The sequence below is a fragment of the Canis lupus genome, chromosome 20 (genome assembly GCF_011100685.1).
Source record: "Canis lupus familiaris isolate Mischka breed German Shepherd chromosome 20, alternate assembly UU_Cfam_GSD_1.0, whole genome shotgun sequence".
Lineage (NCBI taxonomy): Eukaryota > Metazoa > Chordata > Mammalia > Carnivora > Canidae > Canis > Canis lupus.
This window is the reverse complement of record NC_049241.1, coordinates 10,498,110-10,522,532: the sequence shown is the minus strand read 5'-3', so window position 1 is coordinate 10,522,532 and position 24,423 is coordinate 10,498,110. Positions and strand designations below refer to the sequence as shown.

Below are 24,423 nucleotides of genomic sequence, written 5' to 3'. Positions count from 1 at the left end.
TGACTTCTAATCTACTACACTAAGCCACCTTCTATTCAGAATGCAGACTTTCTTTGCTGCATATTTTACTACTTTGTTCACAAGCATTTTCTTTGTAGAGAAATATTTGATATTTGATTGATTCACCATTTTTTGCAATTGTTCCTCTAACTAGTATTGCTTAAGACTATATGTGCCAAACACTGCAATGAAATGGAAGTGAATAAAGGAAAGAGCTTGGGACTGGGTATCAGAAAACATCGTTTCTGTTGCATATAATCATAGAACCTAAGGGTAGATTGGGATCCACATGCAACTTCCTTTGAGACTTTTGTCCTCTGGAACTTGTTGCCTGATTTGATGGACAATGAAGCATGGCATAGCGGTAAAGACCACTTGGTTTTGGGGGCTCTTGGGTGACTCAGTGGTTTGAACATCCATCCAACTTTTGATTTCCACTCAGGTCATGATCTCAGAGTCCTGGGGTGCAGCCTGCATCAGGCTCTGGGCTCAGTGGGGAGTCTGCTTCTCCCCCTCTTTCTTTCCCTGTATTCCTTCCCCTGCTTGTTATCTCTCAAATAAATAAATCTTTAAAAAAAAAAAAGAGCACTTGGTTTTGGAGTCAAATAAAATTGGACATAAATTCTGGCTCTGCTGCCTGCTACCTAAGAGCTTGGCTAAGCTATGTCAGTCACCTCACTAAGCCTCACTATCTTTATCTATACAATTGTAAGTGTAGAGTTTGCCTTACATTGTTGTATAGAGTCAAGAATGAACATGTATTAAAGCCCTTAGTTCAATGACTACCCCCAATAAACAATTAATAAATCATAAAATAACAGTCACTGTTGTCTTATAAGGAATTGGCCTTGTTCACTCACCATCTGGATCATTCTAATTTGCATATATTCTCATTTGAAGACATTAACTTAACTCTTTAAAACATCACAGAATTGAACACCTTCCTCTAGTTGACTTACAACACTAATTGGGTAGATATGAGAAACTAAGTAAGTCTCTTCCTCTGCCTGGGCCTCAATTCCTTAATATTAAAATAAGTTGGATTAGATCAATTTTTGTTCCTTCCAGATATAAAACAAAACAAAACCAACTAGTAAACTGAAGTGCATGATTCAAGAGTAAATAATCTGAATAAATATTAGTAAATATGAGTTTTGTGTATATGTATATATATGGCTGAATGCTCCCAATTGGCTATATTGAATAGGCTCATGGTTACCTGTCCCATGGAATGTTGTATGTCCTAAGAAGCTCTGAGAAAATGTATGATATGCTGGTATTTATCCAGAAAAATTATTCTCTTCTAGTCAATAAATAGTTACTGCTATCCAAGTAGGTGAGGATATTGGTTGTAATAAACCACAGACAGAATGTAAGGTCATTATATTTACTGTAGTAGTAAGTGAATATTCAACAATATTCATTTTGATTCCAATGCAGTTCTTGATATGTGATAAATCCCATTTTACAGATGAAACTCTGAGAGTTCACATAACTAGATACAGTCCATTCAGTGTTACAGTAAATTATGATTTGTGATACTCAGTTTAAATTTCTGCCCCACTTCTGTGCCCATACAAAAGTAATAACTAATATATGTAATTTGTTCTATGGAGGATATTACTATGCTTAAAACAATGCTGTATCTAATTAGCATCAGAGGGAGTGTCTAGAAAGCAGGGCAGGATAAAACCATTCAGGGCTACCAGTTGCTCTTTAGGGACAAGTAAATCTCCCATATCGTTATTTTTTTTTATTCTTTCTAAATATTTTTATTTATTTATTTAGAGAGTGGGGAAGGTGAGAAGAGGGATAGAAGGAGAGAGAGAGAGAGAGAATCTCAAGCAGACTACGCACTGAGCCTGGAGCCTAGGTGGGGCTCAGTCTCATGACCCTGACATTGTGACTTGACTCTAAATCAAGAGTCCTATGCTTAACTGACTGTGGCACTCAGACGTCCCTCCCATATCATTATTTTGGACAAAATCAAACAGCCTAAAGAATTCTAAAATTCATTAGCAAATGAAGACTTCCTACTGAAAGACAGAGATGAGATAAAGTTCATCTTCCTTATTTGCCTCTATCATCTCCCCACTATGTAGCTTCTCATTGCCATGGGAACAAATGGAAAGTACAGCAACTTGTTAGATGACAAAGGCCTCCCCACCAAGAACAAAAAAATAATTATTTCCTCCAATTTTCCTGAAACATCTCTGCACATCAACATCAAATGTAATACATTTCAGTTCTTTCCACTTCCAGAAACATTCTAGACAAATCACTCACCATTTGGCACATCTCTGGTAATTATTCCTTTTTTTTTTTTTTTTAACCAATTATGCTGGAAACATCTTTTAATCATCCACTACAGAGTGGATCCTCCACTTGGTAGTATACCGCATATACTCTCTGTATATGGTGTTAATACAGTGTATTAAAGATGATTATTTTTGTGTGTTAGCAGGGATTGGAAATGTCCGCATGTTTGTCATTGTTTGCTAAATCCTCTAAGTCAATTGCTAATTATAAGAGCTTGTAACTTTAGGGACTTAGCTGATGAATCCAATTGAACTGTCAGCTTTTTCAGGCTAGACTGGATATATGAAGAATCTCCATCCTAATTGCTTTAATTAATGAATGCTGAAATAAGGCAGCCCATAGAGAGAATGCTGCAAGATCTTTACAGCATGATTGCCACACATGGTAACAGACTAACAATAATCTGCTCTTGATGAGCACTTGGAATGTCAATTGCTGCACTTTTATGGGATACCTATCATTCCATAATGCATGGGGATAAAAAGAAAGTGCCTGACATGTCCCCAATTCTGGAAGGGCTTATAATTTTATTGAGAAACAAGCCTCAAATGTATGAAACAAGTTGCGAATAAATAGAATTTTATGGTAAAATAATTTTAGTGAAAAGAGATATCATTTTCAGAGTAGGGTTGCTTCATAAGCATTTTATAGCCACAGGGGCTTGGGAGGGCATTTAAGGAGAGACCAGGGCCCTTTTACCTGAATCAGATGGTTCACCCTGTTCTTGGTAGTTTTAAGTAAGCACCTTTGCCACAAACATTTTTACCTCATAACTAACCGGCTATAAGGCAATTTTGCTGTAAAATATAAAATAACACAAAAAAAGAGCATTGACTAAAAAGGGCATAGTGAAACATAAAAGGTGAATAGTTTATGGCAAAATACAAAATGCTTGAATACATTTATAATGTATAGTATAGTTTCATGGCACTTCTGCACAAATAACTGATTTTATTTTATGGATTATACCTAAGTGCTCATCTTCACAGTTGTTTGTTCATAGTAGTATACTTTTTTTTTTTTTTTTTTTTTTTTGGTAATTGATTTGTCTCCTTATTCAGCATTGTACTTTTTGTTTTTCCACTAAAATGTCTTCCCTTGTTAAGAGAGTTACCAGTGTCCAGATACTGATGTGTACTTGTCACTGGGCTTTATACTGTATCATGAAAGCCTTACTCACTGTGGTTTTTTCCTTGGCATACTGTCACATGTCCACTGATGGACATTGCAACATTCTATCGGAAATGTGGGTTCAAACCTGTGCACCACAGTGAAGATCATTATGGGAGCTAGGATAAATATAACATTAAAAAGTGGAGAAATGAAACCAAACTCAACCAGTGATTTTTTTTTTTTTCTCTTTTATGGCAAAATTACCATACGGCCTGTTAGTCATGCAACAAAAGTATTTGTGGTGAAAATGCTTGCGGCAAAGATGTCTATGGGAAAGATGCTTGTGATGAAAATACCCAACAGAGGTTCAGCCACTCTGCTTAAAACTGCCAAGTTCTTGTATATGAAGGTGACCCAGCAGTGACATGTCACCCCATTGATTGCCAAGGTTGATTTGAGTGATCTGACTGGCTAGGCAGGTGTCCTCTTTCTCCCTCACTGCTCTAAGTGTGTCCCTCCCAAAGCTGCAGGCTCAGGCAAAGAGGACAACCATCACCAAAAGAGGAGGACTATTCTTCAGTCAAGGGAATGTGAGTAGCTGTGCTCTCCTGCTAGAACCTCCAAACAAGCTCTCAAGGAAGGTCCATTTGTAGAACACAAGGTAGTCAAGCTTCCAAGACTCCAGACACATCCAAGTGAGGCACTGCATGCGGCAGTCTGCCTTTCTTTAAAACAAAACAAAACAAAACAAAACAAAACAAAAACTGCCAAGTTCTTTCCTCCATCATTGTACTTATCCTTCTCTATGTGAGGAATGTTCTTTCCCTAGATCTTCAAACATCTGCCTTCTTCTCTCCACTTTAGATCTGAGCTCTAAAATTAGGCTCAGAAAGTCATCTCTCTATCAGCGTATCTAAAGGGACACACCATCCCTCTCATACATTGTACGTTTTTCATTGCTATTCTTCGAAACCCCCTTCTATGGTGTGAGCTTCTATGAGCAGAGACTTGTTTTACCCATCATTGAAGCACAAGAGCCTGACAGTTCATGGGCATTTTAAAAACATCAGTTGAATAAATGATTTGTCAGATAAGGATATTTTACTGGTAGCAGCAGGGATTGACTCTGGTTAATTTAACCAAAGGGGAGTTACATGAAGTTTTCTTTTGTAAGGTTGGAGAACCAGGCTGGGGAACAGGCAGGAAACAGTCTAGTCTAGAGACCTTGGAGATGAGAACTGCAGCAGAGAGCTCATGACGGGAGCATCTGGTCAAGACACAGCTGTGGGGTCAGTTAACACAAACTGCATATGGTCCTTGAACACTTAGGGGACCTTTATTTCCACAAAGAAATATGAGCAGATACGAATCAAACAAAATTCTGACAGAGAAAGCAGATACAATACCATGTGTTTGTATTATGGGGGAAGCAGCTTCTGGGAAAACATGCACCATTCTCCAAAGATTGGTCACCTGAAGGACAGCCATGGTTCTGATAAGGCGTGTAAACTAATTGAAGCCAATGAAACTATCAACAGATAAAGGCTGAGGCCAAGTTCCCTTATAAGGCATAATGCAATTGGAGAACTGGTGTAGTTCCACTAACTTTAGATACTCGGGACAGATGAAGCAAACCTGCATTGACTATTACCATATAGTTAATTACGATTGACAAAGCACTATGTTATTGCAGTTGTTTTGATTCTTTTTTTTTTTTTTAAAAAAATACTTATTTTCAGTCTTCTGTGTATTTTGTTTTCTTAAAGAACTCATAGTGTACAAGGTAGGGTTCAGTTTTCTTTCAAACAAGGTAGTAATTTCTAATATACTTATGCCTCAAGTTGGTCAGGAAAGATACACAATTTCTGGTTAACATTTGCTTGCTCAATACTTATTTCCATTCTTCTAGTGACAGCTCTTTGATTTTTCCTTTGGGAAAATCACTCCTCTTCCCATATCCTCATCCACGAATAGATTTTAGTATCTGAGAACAGAAACAGACCATATGTATTATTTTCTTACATACAGTATTCAAAACTAAGGCACTATTTTGAGAGACTAGGGGCTGAAAGCTGTGGCTTGCATTTTTTTTCCCTCTCAGATACTTGTTAAGCAATTAATCCTGGCCAATCTGGTGGTTAGAGGTGGGGAGGCCTCTAGCTGTAGTGAGACCTTCAAAACCAGAATATGTGGGCTAGCCTTTCAGTGATAAAATAGCATTAGAAGTGGAGATCACATTTACAATTAGCCCTGTGGGAAAAATATAAAGAAAGTGAGGCTTAAACCTGGAAATAATCAATAACAATTGAGATATTGGGGAGAAGGCAGTGATCTGTGCCATGAAGTTATATTTCTTTAAATATTCAAGTGATGCCTTATTTTTAAATGTGAACACAAAGAACTTATGTTCAACAAATATTTCTACACTAAAGAATATTAGTATATAATTTTACATGCATATATATATATATTTACACATACACAGAGAATTATAAAAAGGGGTTAATTTGTTATATACTACTCTAAATACTTATAAATGAATTCCTTACAGCTGTTTACTCTTGATAATGAGCAATATGATGGTGAGGCTGGAATGTATTTCTAAGGGTATTCTTAGGCATCTATGTTTGGCCAGTTTTCATTTTCATGGATTGAAAAGTTGTTTTTGGAAAAGTGGCATTTCCCTTGAGAGAATTAGGAAAATGAAACAAATTCAGAATTTACAAAATCTTGGGAAGGCAGCAGTAACGTCATATTAAAGTCAGCTCAGAATATTTCTGTGAATTTGCAATGCATTTATTGAGCTCTTGCTACATGCCCCGTTCCACCTCCACTTGACAGTATATCTGCATTGGCATGCCAAGTCTGAAAGAGGCACTACATTGGACTTCTCTCTTCCATATTAGGCAGATTGAACCTGTGCTCTGATAAACCATTTCATAATGGGCTTGGACTATAATCTCTTCTCCCTTTGGAGGGAAGAATATTTACCCAAATTAATTAAGCCCAGGAAATGATGGTCTTAAGACCAACCTAACAAAATCTTAGTAGCACTTCAGAAAACCTTAACTGAGAAGGCAACCACAGTTCACTTCTGAGTATATGACAAGTAGGGCCAGGCATACATGTTCAACTGCAGAGATTTTCCTTAATATTAAGAGAGACCTCCTGAACTTGCTTATCAGGGGATAAGAACAAGATCAGGTGAAAGGAAAGCGTATGGAATCATGGAGGATTTGAAAAGCCAAAACCCCAGTTGGGCTCATGGATTACAAACCATTTTGGAAGAAGAGAGCTAGACTAGATTACTTTTTTGTATGATTCCATCCATACTGGACAAATTATGAAAGAATGCCGGTATCATCTCTACTATTTATTGTTTCCTTTTTTAGCCACAATAAATCCACAATAAAAAAAAATGTGTTAAATATATCTTGCTTACATTGATTTTCTGAGACTTTCTTTGATTGCTTATTCTTCTTCCGTCTCTCTAAATGAGAGCTATAAATTATTTTGATGACCTTAACTTGTTTTCCCCTCCAAGAATCATTTCAGAGTTCAGTCATCCTGACCCTCTCTCTCTTACCATCTTGGATTTTGTAATTCCTCCTCCCCGCAGCCCTCCCCACCTTCCTATCCCCTGAATATGCCTTTTGAACATCCAGGCTCGCCAGGGACTATCCTGTGCAGCCAATGTGATTCTTTTAAATCCCCACCTTTATTTCTCATCAGGGTTGTCCATACCATTTACACAGGAAAGCTCCCTCAGGAAGGCAAAATGGTGTTGGCCTAAATTATAGCTGTATTCTCAGTGCCTGTTACATTCCCTGCAGCATAAAAGGTGCTCAACGCAGATTGAATTCGTGAATGAGCAAATAAGTAACTGAATAGTGTTGGCTGGGGAACCTTGTAGCCAGTGTCTCTTGGATACAAATGAATTCAGTGCCATTGTGGTCAGTCTTCTTCCCTTGCAGACAACAGAAACAGACTCAGGTTAGATTAGGTAAAATAAAGGAAGTTATAGGGAGGAGATGGGTTGTCAGGGATAGTTAGGGGACAGGTCAGTTTGGTTCTGCTACATGTTTTTGTGCAGCTCATGCACTAAGAATTTTTACATTTAAAAATAGTTGAAAAAATCAAAAGAATAGTATTTCATGACATGGGAAAACTATGAAATTCAAGTTTCAGTGTTCCTAAATAAAGTTTTATTGAACACAGCCATGCCCATTTGTTTATGTATTTCCTATGGCTGTATTTGCATCACAACAGCACAATGGAGGACTTGTGACTGACACATTAGCCAGCAAAGCTTAAAAAATTCACTACCTGGCCCTTTACAGGAAAAAGTTTGCCAGTTCCTAACTTAGCTCATGATATCCAAGCTGGGCAACCAGAGCTTAGAAAATTCAGAAACCAGGGAACTATTGGGGATCCAGATAGCAGAAAGAAAGAGACTGGCATTTAGGGTGCCACCATCAGACTAAATCTGTTCCCCCTCATCATGATTTCATTGAGCTCTATTTTCAAATTCTAGAAAAAGTGAGCCTAAAGGGCCTTGCTTAGGTTACATGCCCACTCGTTGACTGTAGGGATGGGAATGGAGGAAACCTTGATTAATGTCTCCATCATATAGAAACTTAGCAAAAAGAGCAGATGTTCACTACAGTACTTGAAAGCGATGCCAAGATAAAATCATAGCTGAACCTGTTCCCATATCCTTCCAAAGATAAACAAGCTGTTTGCTACCTGGTCACATTCAGAGGCTGCTGAGCAGTGGTAGGCACACACATGACACTGTGACCTCTTGTCATTAAGATTGAGTGGCCTCCTCATTACCTAGTGTGTTCTCATTCATCATAAGTGTCAACTTTCATCCCTTCAGCTGCATTTTGCCTAAGATGATCGTACCTACTGATGCACCATCTCATGCCAAAGTAGCAGAGCACCAAAGGAAGCAGGGGTACTTAAAAAAAAAAATTACTTTTATTTTTCCAATCAAGTTTTAGAACTGCTGTAAATCACCTTTTAATGAAGCTAAACTGGAGATGTCTAAATAAGGCTTCAAAGGAATCAGTGCCTGTCTGCAGAGGTGAAAGAAGGTGGCCCTGGGGAGAATGAGGCTTATCAGCATCATGTCTTCAGTGTGTGTCCAGCTTCCACCCTCACGAGTTATTGCCATGAAATTAAGAGCACCAATCAGTGACCACAGAAAGGCCTATGAACAGCAGTTTTCAGCACAAAAACCATTTTACTCTTGTTCTTGTGAGAAGCTCATGTTAAGCAAAGTTAGAAGATGTAGGCAGTGCCCAAACCTGAAAAATGTGAAATTCAATTTTACTAAAAAAGTTAAGTGTAATAAAAAGTTAAGAGGTTGGTAAATTACCTTTCAGTGTGAGGGTCAGTTTCTCCCCCCATTCCTCCCAAAAAGATACAACTTCTCTAAAGCTCATATGCAATAGTTGGAGAGAATGAGTCTGCATGTATATGTGTGAGCAAGCACATGTGTGTCTTGTACATAATGATGTAAAACATGTGGCATTTGATGTGAATGTACCATAACTCATCCTTTGTTTTCTTTGTTTCTGAATTCCTGAAGAAGAGAAACACTTCCAGTATCTTTTTATGGGAGGAAGTGAATATACATCTGTATGAGGGGGTATCTTTTTGTCTTGGATTTTCTTGTTTATTGATTTATTTGTTGTTGTTTTCATTTGGATGTTTTTGAACAGAGGAGGATCTTTTGAAAATTCGAGGGATTGATGCAAGAGTGTTTTTAGATATCATTCCGTCAAATCAAGGATATGAAAGGAAGTATAAAGCTCTTTCAAAGCTAGCAATTGAGACTGAGGGAAATATTTTTACCCAGCTTAGAGCACACTTGGAAGAGGCTTCAGCAGCTACTACTCTGAAGAGAAGCTAAGTTAGACATTCCAGAAAAGGTTGGGAGACAAGAAGGGAGCCATGTGACTGTTAAGTCTGGACTCAGAGGATGTCCTTCCCCTCCCAGACACTAGAAGGAGTCGCTGTGTTTAAAAAACTCATCAATGTGACAAAGGCAGGAATACTAATTAAGTGTTTTTAGCATAATAGAAAATCAATTTTAATTGTCCCAAATGGAACTATTGTTTACAGTTACAGATGGCTGCCAGGCAGTACCTGGAGAAAATAAATGAGTCTAGGGAGTAGGGAATTGCTTTTAATTCCTAGGAGCATTTCAGGGAAGGCGTTAGAGAATTCAACTTGAGGGTTGTTGTACAGAAAACAGATTACCTATAGAGTCTGCAAAGTGGTGTTTTTCATTAGGACAATGAAGCCAGGGGCGTCATCTGTTTCCACATTCTCTTCTCCCTCCTGGTGTTTCCCCAGGATGAGTGCATACTCAGAAGAGTTGTTACCACATGGATCAAAAGCAAAACCATTATATAAATATAATGAATCACTCTCTTATATACCTCTGCCAAATAAAATAAAGTCTTAAAAAAAAAAGAATAATGAAATGGATGCCCAGCTATCTTGCACCTACCTTTGCAAATTAACATTGCCTTCTTTTAGTGAGCCTGTGAAGACCACACTCAGTCCTCAAGGCATACCTCAAAGAGTACCTCTGTCCTGATCCCTTCCTTTACTGGATATTCTTTTGATTCTCTGAATTTCCAGAGCATAGCGGGTCTATAGTAAAAGAAAGCTTTTACTTCAGGTCTTCATCCTTCCTATCTATAGTTGTATGCATATTTATCTCTCAACTAGTCTAGAAATTTCTCAAAAACAATACTTCATTTTAGTAATGAGCTAAGCCCAGCTCTTCACTCCTTATTGTGTGCCTTGAGTGACTGACTTAGTTTCCTCAGCAATAGCATGGGGTTAGTGAGACTGTCTGGGGTGAGTATTAATAAGTTATTCTAAATGAAGCTTCTAGCAAAAGCTTTCATGTATACTTTGAACTCAAAGCAGTTGCTAATACTATTTTATATTGGATTATAATTGACATATAAATTACTTTCAGGTATATAAGAGAGTGATTCATTATATTTATATATTATGAAATGTAAAAATATATCTAGTTAACCTGTATCACCACTGAAAGTTATTTCATTATCATTGACTATATTCCCTCTACTATACATTACATCCTAGTGAGTTGTTTATTTTATAACTGGAACTTTGTACCTTTTAATCCCCTTCACTTGTTTTGCTTATCCCCCAGCCACCTTCCCCTACCTCCTTTCTGGCAACCACTAGTTTCTTCTCTGTATCTAGAAGCTGGTTTTTGTTCTATTTGTTTGTTTTGTGTTAAAGATTCCACCTGTAAGTGTAACAATACAGCATTTGTCTTTCTCTGACTTAATCTCACTTAGCATAATAACCTGTAGGCATATCCATTTGCCAAAAATGGCAACGTTTCATTCTTTTTGTCTTGCTATAGAATATCCCCCGTGTGTGTGTGTGTGTGTGTGTCCCCTTCTTGCCTCTTTTCCACCTTCTTCAAGAATGTCTATCTTAGCTTTTCCTCCTCAAAACACACACATACCACATCTTATTTTTAGACTCATCTATTGATAAGCCCTTAGCTTGCTTCCATATCTTAGCTTAGCTATTGTGAATAATGCTGCAATGAACATAGTGGTACATAAATCTTTTCAAATTAGTGTTTCCATTTTCTTAGGGTATATACCCAATATTAGAATTAAAGGATCATATGGTAGTTTTTTTTTTTTTTTTGAAGAATCTCCATATTGTTTTTCCACAGTGGTTGCATCAATTTACATTCCCACCAACAGTTTATGAAGGTTCCTTTTTTTCACATCCTCACCAACACCTCTTATTTTTTTTTAATTTATTTTAGCCATTCTGACAAGTGTGAGGTAATATCTCATTGTGATTTTGATTTGCATTTCCCTGATGATTAGTGATATTGAGCATCTTTTCATGGGTCTATTGGCCATCTTTATATATTCTTTAAGAAAAAAATGTTTATTTAGATCCTCTGCCCATTTTTTAATCAGTTTTTTTGTCCTTGCATTTTGTGAGTTCTTTATATATTTTGGATATCAACACCTTATTGGATATATCATTTGCAAGCATCTTCTTCCATTCAGTGTCTCTTTATTTTGTTGATGGTTTCTTTCATTTGCTGTGCATAAGGTTTTTTAGTTTGATGTACTTCCATCTGTTGACTTTTGCTTTTGTTGCCCTTGCTTGAGGAGATAGATTGAAAAGAAAATGTTGCTTAGATTGGCATCACAGAACTTACTGTCTATGTTTTCTTCTAGGAATTTTATGATTTTAGGTATTACATTTAAGTTTGTAATCCTGAGTTTATTTTTGTATGAGGTATAAGAAAGTGTCCAGTTCATTCTGTTGCATGTAGTTGTCCAGTTATCCTCGTATCATTTATTGAATAGACTGTTTCCATTTTATGTTCTTGAGTCCTGTGTAGTAGATTAATTGACCATATAAGTGTGAATTTATTTCTGGACTCTGTTCTGTTGTGTCTGTCTTTGTGCCAGTACCATACTCTTTTGATTTTGATTATTACAGCTTTGCAGTATGTCTTGAAATCTGGGAATGTGATACCTCCAGGTTTGTTCTTCTTTCTCAAGTTTGGTTTTGATTGGTTTTGCTGTTTGGGGTCTTTTGTGGTTCCACAAAAATTTTAGCACTATTTGTTCTCATTTTGTGAAAAATGATACTGTTTTTTTGCTAGGATTGCACTGAATCTATAGATTGCTTTGGGTAGTGTGGACATTTTACAATATCAATTCTTCTAACCTATGAGCATGAAATATCTTTTCATCTGCTTGTGTCATCTTCAATTTCTTTTATCAGTGTTTTACAACTTTTCGAGTACAGGTCTTTCACCTCTTTGGTTAAATTTATTCATAGGTATTTTATTCTTTTTAATACAATGGAAGTGGAAATGTTTTCTTAATTTCTCTTTCTGATAGTTTGCTATTAATGTGTAGCTGCAGTGCAACAGACCTCTGTATGTTAATTTGTATCCTGCAAATTTACTGTATTTATTAGTTCTATTTCATTTTTTGAGGAGTCTTCAGGGTTTTCTGTATACTATGATGTCATCTGCAAATAGTGACAGTTTTACTTCTTCCTTTTCAATTTGGATGCCTTTTATTTCTTTTTCTTATCTAATTGCTGTGGCTAGGACTTCCTATATTATGTTAAATAGAAGTGTTTAGAGTGAATATCTTTGTATTATTTCTGATCTTAAAGGAAAATCTTTCAGTTCTTCATCATTGAGTAAGGTGTTAGGTGTGGGTTTGTCATATATAGCCTTATTTTGTTGAGGTATGATCCCTCTGTATCCATTTTGTTGAGAGTTTTTTATCATTAAAGGATGTTGAATTTTGTCAAATGATGGGGGGCTGTTGCATTCATGTAGATGATTATATGATTTTCTATCCTTTGGTTCATTAGTGGTATATCATGTTGATTGGTTTATGGATGTTAAAGCATCCTTGCATTCTTGAGTTGAATCTCACTTTAATGTATTGTTGAATTTAGTTTGCTACTGTTTTTATTATATTTTTGTCTCTTTTCTATGAAGAAATAATTTTAGCATATCACATACAAAAATATATAATACTAATGCAAAATCCTAGGGAGGGACAAAAATGAGTTGAAGATAGAGGCTCACTCTAGATTACTTTCAATATAGGTTGGCTTAAAGCAGTAATTAGAAGGATCTCTTGCATCAGAACTTGTATATATTGCAGATTCTTACTGAATGGTATTTTCTGGAATCTGCCTCTTTAATAAACTTTGCAGGTAACTCTGGTGAAAGCTAAATTTTGAGAATTTTGGTCAAAGAAAAATGATCAGTCCTGAATTTACTAAGTGGTGAAGCCCAGCTATTGTCTCTGATATGCCAATGTGTGATGTTTCACTTCTTTCCTCATCAGAGTTTTCTTGGTTGGTTTGCCTATGGCCAGTCAGTGCCCCATTACTATTTCTGTACATTACAGTAAGGATAATTGATTTTTCAGAGTGTGTTCTGAAGTTCTTGAATGCTGCTCTCAGGACTCCCCTGAAAGTCCTATAGGGCCGTCTTATTTGCAGAATTTATTAATTAATATAAATCACTGTGTGGTACAACCTAAATCCAGAGTGAGCCTGACTTTGATGTAAGTACAGACCATGATTAAAGGAGCCAGTGAGACCTTTTGCCCAATGTGCCACTCACTCAGTGGAATACTTACCATAAGACATAAGCACTTAATATTATTCTCCAGAGTCCTTTTCAGTGAAACTTTGCTTTGTTTGAGGATATCTACTGTATCAGACAGACCTGGGTCTGTTTTTGTGGAGCTTAGGGAAGTTATTCAACGTTTCTGATCCTTATTCTCCATATGTGTAAAATAGGGATACTGATCAATAGTTCAAAGGGTGTTGTGAAAATTAAGAGTAGATGTGAAAGCAAAACATTCAAGAGATGTTAGTTCCTGTTCCTTTGAAACACAAGTGCAGTATTAGATGGAGAAGAAAAAAGGAAACACATTTTCTCCTAACTAAGGGTTTCTCAACTTAAGGACTATTGAGTCAGCTCATTCTTGGGGGGGGGGTGGGGATGGGGAGACCGAGATTTGTTCTCTGTATTGTAGGAGGTTTAGCAGTATCCCTAACCTCTACCCAGTAGATGCCAGTAGTGCCCTTTCCCCTGGTTGTAACAATAAAAATGCCTCCAGGGGATCCCTGGGTGGCACAGCGGTTTGGCGCCTGCCTTTGGCCCAGGGCGCGATCCTGGAGACCCGGGATCGAATCCCACGTCGGGCTCCCGGTGCATGGAGCCTGCCTCTCCCTCTGCCTGTGTCTCTGCCTCTCTCTCTCTCTCTCTCAGTACGTGCCTATCATAAATAAATTTAAAAAAAATTAAAAAAAAATGCCTCCAGATGTTTCCTGGGAGGCAGAAATCACTAAGAAGTTCTGTCTTAGCTCTTTATCTGTGATTTTAAGACATTAAAGGATAAAATAAGACTAAGAAATCAATACTTGCTAATACTTTATCAAACTAGCATCAAAATGGACACAAAATATTACCTAGTCATAATGGTTATCTGTTTTGATAATTCCTCAGAATTATGAAGAAGTCTCATAGTGCTATTAGGCACTAGCAAGGGAAGCTGGCACACCACCTGAAGAAGTCACATGCAATGGATAATTTAGCTACATGAAAGGATTAGATTCTCAGGCTTGAAAGACCATATGCTCTCAGGCTTACTTATCTTCTAGATCTTACTGAACTAGGGCCAGATGTTCCCTGTTGCATAAACTGGGAGGCAGTGACTCTTTCATGAGACAGATATAAAAATTAGATGGTTAGTTCATTCATTTGTAGAGAGAAATAAAATCATCAATGCCACCTTCATTCAAATTGGTGTGACTAGTACAGTTGATCCTTAAAACAATAGTAGGGGACGCCAGATTTCTGAAGTTATCTAGTGAGTATGCAATGAGAACAAAAGGCATGCACTGCAGAACTGGAGCATTGGATGACATCAAGCCACCTGATCCCCATGTATGAACCCAACAGTAGGGATGTGAGGGGTGTGTACTAGAGAGGCACTTGTGAGTTCTTTGATGGGTATTGCCAACATTTGTCTCAGCAATCTCTTTTCTTTGTTTCTATTGATGACTAAGCCTCCTTTGTAGTGACACGACATTTTAACATTTTTCCATTCAGATTTAACCTGGTCATATTTAACTTAGAGCTTTGGTATTTGCATTGAGATGCCTTAGTGAATTTCCTGTTTTATAAGAGGACCTTAATTTTAGGTTACTGCAAGGCACCTCTTTGCAGACCCCATTCCCTACCCACCACCTCTATGTGACCAGCCTCACTGGATTATACTGATTCTGCCCAAAATTTCTTTCCCAGGCACAGCTATGGCAACTTTCTCACTCTGTGATTCTCTTGGCAACATGGTCACAAGGCATAAGACAAGAGACAGTGGACATGTCAGGGCTGCATAAATCACACTGAGACTCCAACTCTCCTGTTTCCTTTACTTTTGGTAAAACTGAGGCAGAGCCTACAAGAGTTTCGTTGTCGTTTTATGTTTGTTTTAATTTCACAGAAGTTGCTTTGCACTTGCTTTACATGTAGTTAGTAAACATTAATAAACATATATAGAATGGAGAACAAATTGTATAAATTAATGCTTTGTTTTGTTACAACAGTAGTTATTTATTGATACTAGTGCTGCCTATTTTTAGGGCTTTTATGGGTCAGGAATTAGCATTTTGCATGAATTATCCTAATTCATCTTAACAGTGGTTCAATAATTCAGAATTTCTTTTATCTTCAGATTTTAAGTTAAGTAGCTGTCCCAAGCTTACCTAGCTGACATGTGACAGAGGTGGGGTCTGAACAGGTGCCCAAATGCAAATTTAAGATGATTCAGGACCTTTGCAGCTAAGAAAAGAACAGCTTGGTGTGGTCCTTTCTTCAGAAAGAGGTCTCACAGTCTTCCCCTGGGAGAGCCTTTGCAGCATTTCCAAGGAGTGAGGGAATCCTTACTATGCCAGTGGAAGTTATACAAGATCAAACCCTGGGTGGAGATAACTCTAGGTTATTATGGATCCATATATTATATGAATATGATATATAAGTGGATAGTTCCATTTGATAGCACCTGTGTAAAGTACATCAGAAAGCATCATGAAAAAGCTTTCTCATTCTTCCTGGAATGGCCGGGGTGCTCCCTGTAACCTTATGTAATTCAGGCATGGTAGGCTTTAAGCAGGAACATAAAGGTGCCAGCCACAGTGTTCTTTCCTGTCTCCCTAGGAAAAGACTGCACATCTAAGATTCCTCTTCCTGACTTTACCTTGCTCCTGTCATGAAGCCATTAACTCATTGACATTAAAATGCTAAGAAAAATACCTCAGAAAAGTCCAACCTCAGAACCAGTTGGACTTTTCAAACGTCAAAATTATAATATTGCAGCTGCCAGCTCTGGTTTCCTATAGCTTATGTTTTGGCTAAAAGACCCACATCAGCCAATAAAACCCTGAGAAGCCAGGAGAATTCAAAATTATAGCTGTCCAAGTATAAATTAGTAAGATGATTTTCAGTATATGGAAAATAAGTTTCATGTAATACCTCTGAATGTAAGTTAATGAAATAGTTTTTAATTTTCCCTAGTGAAAAATGGACCTCTGATTAATGTTAAGATTTAGATGACTATTTTTAACATTAGTCCTTTTTTTAAAAAATCATTAAAAAAACTGCCATTCATGACTCTCATTCATGTAATAATTTTGAGCACTTTCCCTCTATTAACCCACTTAATTGAATCTTCACAGAACTTTGCTAAGGAGACATTATTCTCAGCCCAGTTTTTCACTTAAGGAAACTAAGGTCTGGAGAAATTAAGTGCCTCCCTCAGCTAAAAAATGACAATCTGAATACTTCAACCCAGTTTTTTTCTTGCTATAGATATGCTACTCTTCATGAAACCAAGCTACTTCTCAGAGTGTAAAAGTGTTTAATAATGAAACTGATATTTCGCCATTATATTTCCCTTCCTTTTGAAAATTGATATACTTATTTGTAACCTGGGCTGAGTCTAGAGCCTTTGTTGTTACATAAAATGTATAATATTACTTTAATATCCAACTCAAATAACAGCATTCATTTACTCTGGGTTACCTGGGATAGGGATCAGAGAGGCCATAGATAACTCCAATTACCAGTGAAGCAAAATTAGGATCATTTCTTGATGGCCCAGGAATCATTCGATTATTTTGTGCTTGAGTAATATTGGCATTTGTATTTGTTGGCATGTGCTGCCATAACAAAATTTCACAGAACATATGCTTTACACAACAGGAATTTATTTCTCATAGTTTAGGAAAGTGAGAAGTACAAGATAAAGGTGCTGGCCCACTTTCTCCTGGTGAGAGTCTTCTTCCTGGCTTGCACATGGCTACCTTCATGCAGTATCCTCACATGGCAGAGAGAAAGCACGCTGGTGTCATTTCCTCTTCTTATAAGGACACTGATCCCATTATGAGGCTTTGCCCTCATAATCTCCTCTAGTCCTAATTATCTACAAAAGGCCCACCTCTAAATGCTTTCACACTGAGTGTTAGGACTTAAACATATGAATTGGTAGGGGTGTTGTTTGAGGGGGCAAATTCCAATCTATAGTTGCACTTGAAACATATTCATCAGTAACAATTACCTATAAGCAGTATACAACCTACTCTGCAACTTAATGGCTCAAAACAAGCTACATTTATTATGCCCATGAATCTGTAACTTAGGCAAGGTTAGGGGCAGAAAGCTCAACTCTGCTTTACTTTTGTTATCAGCTGGAGCAGCTCAATGACTGAACCTTGGAATCATCTGAAGCCTCATTCATTGACTTAGCTGGTAATCTTCTGGCTAGAGACCAAAGTTCTACTCCATGTGAGCATATCTATATCCCTACCTGTGGGCTAGGTTGTGCTTCCTCAAAGTATGGCTGCTGGCTGCTAAGGGGCAAGCATCCTAAGAGTAAAACTGAGAGAGACAAGTGGAAATGATATTGGGCCTAAGGCTACGCTTGAGGAAAAAGCATAGCATCATTTCCACCAAACTCTGTTGGCTGTCGCAATCCTAATCCCCACCCAGATCCAAGAAGAGGAAACACAGGCCTTATGTCTCATAAGGGATACACGTCTTATGTCTCATAAGAGGAGTACATGACATGGATCATCTTTGGAACATATCATCTTCCCATAAGAGCTTGGTAATCTGATTATTCATGGTTGCTAGAACCCTGAAGGAAAGGTAAGAACACAAGAAGGAGGCAGGCAAATACCTGTTGAACTAATAGGTTTAAGAGCCACTTTTGTGGTTAGCCATGCATGTGTCTGGTTTAGGCACAGAAGAGTCCCATTTTACTTTATTAATCCACTTAATTTCTGATCTTCCTCACATCACTTAGTTCTAAATGCTGTCTTCTTTATGTCCCATATTCAAATGACTCTCTGGATGTAATAAAACACCACCATGGGACTCTTAACATTTGTCCATTCAGATAAAATGCATCTAAAGCCCAGAATCAACTGAGACTGACCCCAATGCAAATTCACGTTCTATGGATTATTTCCCAGGGTGGATGAGGGTGTGAAAAACATGTTTCCTGGGCCCAATTCATAGCTTGCCCTTGTCTGAGGCTTTTGCTGTTACATAGACAATTGAGCTATAATTGTAGCGTTCAGATTCCCATTTTAAATAGATTTCATTCCCTGGGGGAAATCATCCCAATGGCCTACTTTCCAGAGTGGGACATCAGAAATGTTCCTGTCAGCACATAATATTGCACTTGATTGTAAAGGCAACTTGAGTTTCCACATCTTTGCTTCTCATCTCTCCAGTATGTTTAAAACTTGGGGATTTCCCTTCCTAACATATTCCAGATTCTGTTTTTCTCTCACCCCTGTGCCCCTCCACATTCTGAGTAGTAGGTGGGTTCTGACCCTGGTTTCATTTTTCCTGAAGAAGACAGGAGGAGGTGGGAGGGTTACATTGATAATAGGATGATTATCCAGCTGTGGTGGGTGGAAGGAAGTATCCGGCCAAAAATTCAGGTGTGCAAAAAATTATTTTTGAATTAATAAACTTATATACTCCTAGTTTGGGTCCCATTTCACTGGGTGTTAGAACCTGATGTCAAGCAGGCAAAAGTCTCTCTGCTTCCCATATTTTCCTAGATTTCCAGTGACATATGGACAATGACCTCAGAGCAGTGGTGGTGGTTGGGTGTGGCCTCAGTCCTTGATCATCATCCCTGTACAGAGGATACTCTTCCCATCTGTGGGTTCATGCCTGAGGAACCTTACCATGAGATATACTTAGGCCTACCCTCCTTTAGATACTGCTATTTTGGGGGATCCCTGGGTGGCTCAGTGGTTCAGTGCCTGCCTTCAGCCCAAGGCGTGATCCTGGAGACCCAGGATCAAGTCCCACATCGGGCTCCCAGCATGGAGCCTGCTTCTCCCTCTGCCTGTGTCTCTGCCTCTCTCTCTATCTCTCTATGTCTATCATGAATAAATAAATAAAATCTTTGAAAAAAAAGATACTGCTATTTCCCCTTAGAGATAAAAGCACTGAGCTGCCCTCGAGCCATTTGAAATACCTAGGAACTCAATGGGGATAATGCTATTCATCACTTTCCTGAATAAAAGTAATTTAAGGCTCCCTAATTCTCAATGAATCAGTGGAGCTGGATGAAGCCCTCCAGAATCCCACCGGCTTCCATAGGTGACATGGACATTTATGTTCTCTGATTCCCTCTTCACACTGGAGTGTGGAACCCACTGTCTCACCCTTGGACTTTATTCAGGGAAGCCGTTTATACGGGGTTATTACTGCCTTTCCCCTCTAGATCATCTTGGAGGTCCATAAACCTATTCAGGTTTGACTTGGAATCAAAGCTTCTGGAATCTTCATCGAGCCTAGTGATAAATAGAAGAGGGTGGGATAGACTGGCTCTTTCTGATCAAATTCATTTTTACATGACTTGTCCTTAGCTTTTGAAACCCAGAAAATTTAAATCTCCTGTAATGTTGTACCCTTCCTTCCTTATGTACGAATAAAATCAACTTAAAAAAAAAAAATCTAAGGTTTGGAAACAGAAACAGGCCAAAAAACAGCAGTTACAATTTCTTGTGCTACTTTCTCCACTTAACCCATCCTCCCAGGATCCTGAAGTGTCCTTGGCCTTGTATTCCCATGTATAGCATCTTATCTGCTCCTCTGTCTCTATCTGGAGACCCAAAGCTGCTGGCCCTCAGTGCTATAAAACCTATCCTCCTCTCCATCTTCTTTGGATCATTTTACTGAGTCCCCACCAACAACTATATACACATGCATGTACTTGGCAGTCAGAAATTTCCTTTTCAAACATTTCTGGGCTATGGTCACATTCAGTACTTGTAAAATGTTTTTAGTTCTCAATTTCCATTCTTTGGATTTATAGAAAATGACTCAGAGAGTTCTTGTAATGTGTCAAGTTTACAAGCCAATAAATGAGAGGATGGCCTCTGAAGTTCATTGCTATAGACTGAACTGTATCCCTCTAAAATTCATATCTCAAAGTCCCAGATGCCGAGTATTTGAAGATGGAGCCTTTGGGTGGTAATTAGGGTTAGATGAGGTCGTGAAGTTGTGGTTCTCAAGATGGGATTAGTGCCCTTGTAAGAAGAGAAAGAGAGACCAGGCCTCTCTTCCTGCCATGTGAGGACACAGCACAAAGGCAGATGTCTGTAAGCCAGGAAAAAGACTCTCACCAGAAGTCAATGGGCCAGAACCTTGATCTTAGATTTCTCAGGTTCCCTAAGTGTGAGAAAATACATTTCTGTTGTTTAAACCACAGTCATTGACACTTTGTTATGGCAGATGGAGCTGACTAATACCCAAATTCTTCTCTGCTGAATGCTCTGGAATCTTAATTCAAATGCAGTGAGAATCCTGTATAGCTTTAAAGGAGAGATTCTGAGTGGGAAGGGACTCTCATCCTTTTGCATTAGTATAGAGTATACCTTTTAGTAAATGTTAAAGCTCATAATGCCTACACTTGTGTATTCTCCAGGTAAAGATTACATATAGAGTTATTAATGAGAGTTATTACAAATAAAATATATTTTTTAAAATAGGAAAAATGTTTCTATGTTCACGTTTTTTTTTTTGTTTTTTGTTTTGTTTTGTTTTGTTTTCCGCTTATCACATTTTCTTCCCATATTTTCTCATGAGAGAGCTATTTGTCATCAATTATTTCCTGGAGTGCCTTTAAACAAAGAGGTAGGTCAGAGAAGGGAAAGGAATAGTTGACATATAGAAGGTGTTTTTTTCCAATATGAAATTGTCCCATTCTCTCTCCTCCCCTATATCCTAATTAAACCTTGAAACCACCTGAGCAATTTCCTTAGTTACCTGTAACAGGTAGAGCCTAAGAGAACCTGAAGTGTTATTCTGGTCTTGTGTACTCCATTCTGCTGTACTGGACTTTATAAGAACAATGTGGTGAGCAAAGCATTTTTGAGCTGATAGCAGGGTGCACTCCTGCTGTATTCTCTTGTGTGCATGAAAAACCAGAAGCTAATAGCACTTAAATAATAAATGTGCCATTTGACAGCATTTGTCATTGAAATTTGAGGGAAATAAGCAAATCTGGAAAAACTGCAGGGGGACTCCTTTCCTGACCATGGAACCATTGGAAAAAAGTATTGGGGAAAAGGGAGGAATTTTTTTAGGATCCCCCAATTTTTTTAGGAACCATTGGAAAAAAGTATTGGGGGAAAGGGAGGAATTTTTTTAGGATCCCCCAAGGATTAGAAAGGTATGTTATGTAATTCTGGCCTTTCTGGCTGTCATAATCACATTGTCACATTAGCAGGTGATTGGATTGGGGAGATACTGGGGAATAAAGGACTTAGTCATGGAAATGCAACGATGGGGAGACAGAGGTTTCTAGGAATTTTTCTGGCTTTCAGAACAATAAAGGATAGCTAGGGGTGATTATCTTAGCACAGTGTTCTGGGTTCTACTGCCAATGCTTTTCCAGGGCAGTAAACTCTAGGTGTCTCTCTTCTTCCATCCTGCTCTCATGGAGGTCAATGAAATGCCAGTAGGCTATATGGAGTTTAGTTTGGATCTTAAGTGAATTCAGGCAATGCTTTGAAGCACTGCTCACTGTTTCTCAGAAGTAATCATGAGCTGTGGGTTATTAAGTCTTTTGGTGTTATTCAAAATGCAGCTTCATAATCCCAGCCAAAGTGGATTGAATCAGAATCTTTAGGAATGGAGTTTGGGAAACTGAATTTTTAGGGAGAGTTGGAAAATTGCTATGTACTAAGATTGAAAAAAAAATCCTGGGCATTTCAATGTCTAGTACAGTGCCTATTTCTTAGTAGTCACAAAAATAACTAGTGCAGTGAATTAACACATCCGATTATGTAGCATAGTTTGTTACTCAGGATAGTATTAAATTAATCTTGTTAAGTAAATGTTTAAGAGAGCTTCTGAATGAAAGAATCTATCTATCCACTCAAATAGCTAGCCGTCTATCTACACACATTCATTCAACTTCTAGGATTTGGTAAGGCAGAAAAACCACTGGAAGGAGAGTCAGTAATATGAATTACAGCTGAAAGACAAAGACCTGAGTTATAAGAAAAGGGATGCAGGACAAAAGTGGCAGCAGAGAAATGAGGTAGAAACTAGACTTGCCTTACGGCCCTCCATGTGCCCTGCATGAATAGCCAGAGCAGTCACTTAATCAGCAATAGCAGAGAGGATATTGCTGGAGCTGTTGGGGCTGAGTTGGAGTGACACTGAAGTACAAATGTGAACATGAGCCAGATATGGTCATCCAGAGTATTCATGGCAGGAATAGTAGTAGATGGGGCTGAATGAGCAGTAGAAGTAGGTCCTATAATTAAGACTTGCTCTCTTCTATCAAAGCTTCTGACCATTCCCCCTCATCCAGATCTCCAAGAGTTTTAGGAGTGTACTTACAGCACTATTTGAAATTTAGGGGATACAGGAGAGAAAGCAAGACAATGACAACAAAGATGATAAAGAAAATCTGCAATGTTGTTGAGTACTTCTTTACCTCACGCTCTCGAGCCAATCTGGAGGTAGAATAAGATCCAAGACCTTGGGATGCCTGGGTGGCTCAGTAATTGAGCATCTGCCTTTGGCTCAGGTCGTGATCCCAGGTCCCAGGATTGAGTCTCACATCAGGCTCCCTGCAGGGAGCCTGCTTCTCCCTCTACCTATGTGTCTTTCTCTCTCTGTGTCTCTCATGAATAAATAGATAAAATCTCAAAAAAAAAAAAAAATTCCAAGACCTCTTCTGATCCCAATAGTGGAATTTATAAAGAGGCTTTACCTTGGAATCTTATTGCTGAAAATCAAGTAAAAGCTTTCTCAGCACATTTTTGCCATTTTAATTGTAATCCATGCTTATTCTGGGAAATTTAAAAAAGTAAACAAAAAGAAACTTTTAAAATAATGCCTGACTCTACCTCAGTGTGCATTTTGGCATTTTTTTCTTTGGTCTGCTTGCTGTATACATCCTAGATGGCTATTGCCATTGTGTATGCATGGTTTCCCATTTCACCATTTTGTTTCATCTAACTTTGCACAGTAATCTGTTACTGCATGGTTTTGATAAACAGTATAGCAGAGGTTTAGAGCATGACCTCTCTCTTGGTATGAGTCACATGTCCACAGCTCAACCCAATAAATCTAGGGATTATTTCTTTAGGACAGAGCAGAGTTACTCTGAGTGGATTCCATTCTAGAGCAGAATCACTGTCAAGGTCATTAACATTATAGAGACTCTCAGTATATACATATTGCCCAATTTTCTTGCTCCATGACTTTCTGCAGACTTTCCTCGAGTTCTCATACCTTGGTTAGCCCACTGTCAGAGTGATGCTCTGGACTTCAAACACCTCTGCCTGATGCTCAGGATTGATCTTCCTGCCTTCATGTGTGCTCCCACCCTCCTTTGTATGTTTCTAATCAGACTCTGGATCCTGATACTTCTGCTCAGTGCTATCCTTAGGATGTCAAATTCTGGCATGACAAGAATAATTATGGTCATTCTCAAAACCTTAATCTAGGGAATAAATAGACTGAGTTTTACAATTAGGATCAGTAGGAATTAGGTTCTTGAGAGCAATGAGAATGGTTGATTTACCTCTACCACGTAAACCATACAGCCTCACAAAAGCTCTCAAAATCTAGAGGGAGTCCCAATCCTGAAGGGAGAACAAAGTTTCCTGATATTTATCGAGTGTCTGTTTAGTGATTGACTGCCATCTTCTACTCTGCCTGTTTGGAATCAATAGGAGACTTAATGAAGTGAAAATGAAATCAATATTTAATTCCCCCAGGGAAGAGATACTTCCATGGCCTAAGTCACCTGCCAACTTCTCCCAATTCCAAAGGGTAATAAGAGCTGGGCCATCTCAGTC

At 38.2% G+C, this 24,423-nt stretch overlaps 1 protein-coding gene and 1 long non-coding RNA gene across 5 annotated transcripts in view; one reads left to right on the top strand and one right to left on the bottom strand.

Moving 5' to 3' along the window:
- GRM7 (glutamate metabotropic receptor 7) overlaps positions 1 to 24,423 on the top strand; it is an 834,441-nt gene that overhangs the window by 612,167 nt on the left and 197,851 nt on the right. The window lies entirely within an intron of this gene.
- LOC119864637 overlaps positions 4,830 to 24,423 on the bottom strand; it is a 28,977-nt gene continuing 9,383 nt past the window's right edge. Inside the window, exon 3 of the long non-coding RNA XR_005374637.1 lies at positions 4,830 to 5,416. This is a non-coding gene — a long non-coding RNA (uncharacterized LOC119864637). The remainder of the gene's footprint in view (positions 5,417 to 24,423) is intronic.